The sequence below is a fragment of the Cupressus sempervirens genome, chromosome 2, assembly GCF_028749045.1.
Source record: "Cupressus sempervirens isolate cs-2001-9-10 chromosome 2, ASM2874904v1, whole genome shotgun sequence".
Taxonomy (NCBI): domain Eukaryota; kingdom Viridiplantae; phylum Streptophyta; class Pinopsida; order Cupressales; family Cupressaceae; genus Cupressus; species Cupressus sempervirens.
Genome location: NC_143119.1, coordinates 311026615 through 311030188, shown reverse-complemented (window position 1 = coordinate 311030188; position 3574 = coordinate 311026615). Strand labels below are relative to the sequence as shown.

The following is a 3574-nucleotide window of genomic DNA, read 5'->3' as shown; positions in this document are numbered from 1 at the left end:
CATCCTCTCATGGAATTTTCCATGTCATCCATGCATTGTCCCTACTGAGTGAGGAGAGCCACAATTTGGTATATTCTTTCATTTTTAGGCTCATTCTAAGGACCATTGTTGCCTCCATTCCTATTGCCTCTATGGGAATACATGGTGATTGATTACTCCTTCAAGATTAAACCACACAACATTAGCATTTGTAAGACCTTAGGTCCTAGTGTTTAACACAACTCTTATACCACATATAAGAACCAAAAACCACTAAAATTGCCACACATAAGAACCATAAAATGTAGAAATAAAAAAAATTGAAAAGTCAAATGTTGACTTCATAAACATAATTACTTGTTTCATTTTCAAATAAAAGTTGGAAATTATACATAGTGACATTTGGTTGAGTTGAAACTATAACACAGTCATCATTACATAAACACCATAATCTTTCTATACATCTGATATTACAAAGTCGACCACATGTTGATATCATAAACTAACAAAAGTCATAAATTGTACACATCAAACATCTTTTATAATTATGATGACCTACATGTCGAACATAAAGAATCATGAGTATGTCAAATGAGATAAACATACAATAACATAAAACATATAAATAACATGTCATCGGACTAGTGATCCCATCTGCATGCAATCCTATCTCCAAGCAATTGGAACATTGTCCATCTACTATCATGAGACAAAAGAGTGGTCTAGAAACTTTTACTCTCCAAAAAAGGAGTGGTTATTTATGGAATGCCTTATCTAATTCTAAATAGTATTTATTCAATACTTTCTGTAATTCCAAATAGTATTCATGAAATACCAAAGAGTATTTATGGAATGCCTTATCTGATTCTAAATAGTATTTATTCAATACTTTCTGTAATTCCAAATAGTATTTATTCTTATTCAATACTTTCTGTAATTCCAAAGAGTATTTTTGTAATTTCAAATAGTATTTATTCGTATTCAATACTCTTTGTAATTCCAAAGAGTATTTTTGTAATTTCAAATAGTATTTATTTGTATTCAATACTTTTTGTAATTCCAAAGAGTATTTATTCTTATTCAATACTTTCTGTAATTCCAAAGAGTATTTATTCTTATTCAATACTTTCTGTAATTCCAAAGAGTATCTTTGTAATTCCATATAGTATTTATGGTATTCCAAAAAATAATACTTCTGGAACGATTCTAAATCCTTTAATACAAAATCTTTTAAGAAATATTCATTCAAATCAGATTTTGATACAACAGGTGCCAATACGTTCTTCAAGAAATCGAATCTCATAAATGCTTTTTCAATTTCAACATGCTCGTTAGCTTGAATCTTGTATCTACTCAATATTTTATTAAATATTAGTTGTTTAGTGTTATCATCTTCTGATGTTTTCTTTTTTTCAAAAATATTGAGTACCCGAAGGAAAGAATCATGCGTTAATTCATCTCTGGAATTGAAGAAGTAATTGAAGGACTTCAATAGAGTCTGGTTGAATAAATGTAATTCGTTCACATGATCATCGATATCTAGGTCAATTTCATCATTAGGATAATAGAGATTAGGCTTAGTTATTGATAGATTAAATTGGTCTGTTATTTTAAGAACAAATTTTTTGAATTGGAAATCATCATTTAATGCTAATTGTTCTTTATTTTCATCATAGGATGAGGGAGATCTTGAAGATAAATTCGATTTCATAAATCGAATACAATTGAATTGGTTTATAGAGTCTTTTCTTATGTTCCATTCGCGATCTGGTAAAATATCATAATTGACAGAAGGATTTTGAATCAATTTTTTAACCTTCCATAGATCAACAATTCTATTCTTTTCTAATCCCCTGAAATATTCAAAAGCATCTTGTCGCCCTTTCAACAATTTGAATTTTTCACTCGGTTTATTGCTATAATTAATACTTATACATGATTCATCTATTAACAAAGGATCAAACAACGTTTGAAAAACTTCCGTCTCTGAAAAGGGAAAAGATTCTCTTGCTTGATCTGATTCTTCTTGTAATATTTTTTCTTGTTGTGCAAAATACTTAAATTTTGCTTTTGTCTCCTTATGGAGTTTCCTTAGTCTTCGTAGACTTTCTCTGCATGTTTTGACTTCTTCAATTTTTCATTTTCTTCGCTTCTTTTTTTCTTGTTCTGGTTCTGAAGAACGAGCAAATTCTTCTTCTGCTTGAACTAGTCCAACTTCTAGTTGTTCGAGTCTATTTTCTACTTCCTCAATAATTTTGTTTCGCTCATGATAAAGTAATGACTCCCGCCATTCATAAAGGTTTTCAGGTTTTGTTTCAAATTTCCAATATTCTGGAATTGAATTAAAAGATGAATCAATCTCCCATTCGATGCCATTAGATTCCTTCTCCAAAAGGCTTTCCCAACTTGTTGTTTCTTGCTTCTCTGATATTCTATCATTTTTCTGATTCAGATTTGTTTTAGAACTGGATAAAATCCAAACATGTTCTTTTGGATTGAGCAAGCAACGTTGATATCTCCTTCGGACTTTTCGCGAAAAAATAAAACGATGCGGAACGAGCAACAAATTTTCCTTTCTAGCTCTAGATCCAAAATGTTGTACAGCCGGAGCCGGAAATATCTTCATCAAATTATATTTTGATGATTTGTTTCTTTCAATTAATTGAATATTCAAAAAATAGAAAAGTAATGGTAATGCTATTATCATTATAGCTTTTATTACTTGACCTTTTAAGATAAATATACGTATATCCCGTATAAGTAATGTACTAAGAATCCGAAAATCAAAAAGCTTAACAACACTTTCTCGACCAGAAAATATTTGACTTAGCAATCTCACCAAATTGGATTCATTCCATGGAACGAATATATCCATCATGTAATCTTTAAATTTTGACTGAACGCTAAAGAACCAAACTATTTCTCGATTTTTTCTGATAGGGTCCGTAGACCACGAATTTTCATGTTTTCCCATATATTATTTTTTTATTATTTTGTAAGATAATATAGTGTAATTATTACTTATTAAATTGAATTATAATAAGAAAGAGGTAGTCAGTGCAAGTTATTCAACTATTGTACAATTTGTCAAAAAAACGTTTCTTGTTATTTCTATAAAAGAGAAATAGAATTGAATTGGTTACCATATTGATTATAATGAAATAACTTTACCATAGCATCCATGGCTGAATGGTAAAAGCACCCAACTCATAATTGGGAAGTCGCGGGTTCAATTCCTGCTGGATGCATAATAAACAGTTATTGCACTCTATTTTTTAGATGAAAGAATCGAAGCAAGGTTATCTCGATTCAATTCAGTATGGAGATTAGATTATCTCCATCCCTGTTTTGTAATTCTTAACTTCTCTTTTCAATAGAAGTTAAGAATTACAAATATTTTATTTAACACATGTTTGAACGACTTTTTCTTAGATAGAAACATCTATATTTTGTTTTGGTACAAAATGAACAAATTCTATATTATAACCAGTATTATAACCAAAATGAACTTCTAATTGAATGATCAAGTTGATTTTGTAATTAGAAGTTCATCTGATAATTTAAGCCTAGCCTATTCCCTGTGATTTTAAGAATA

The 3574-nt window shown here is 29.6% G+C and overlaps 1 non-coding gene across 1 annotated transcript; it reads left to right on the top strand.

The window, feature by feature from the left end:
• The first annotated feature begins 3154 nt into the window (after nucleotides 1-3154).
• Nucleotides 3155-3227, top strand: TRNAM-CAU (transfer RNA methionine (anticodon CAU)). The gene has a single exon. It is a non-coding gene; the product is annotated as a tRNA-Met (tRNA).
• Nucleotides 3228-3574: the final 347 nt, after the last annotated feature.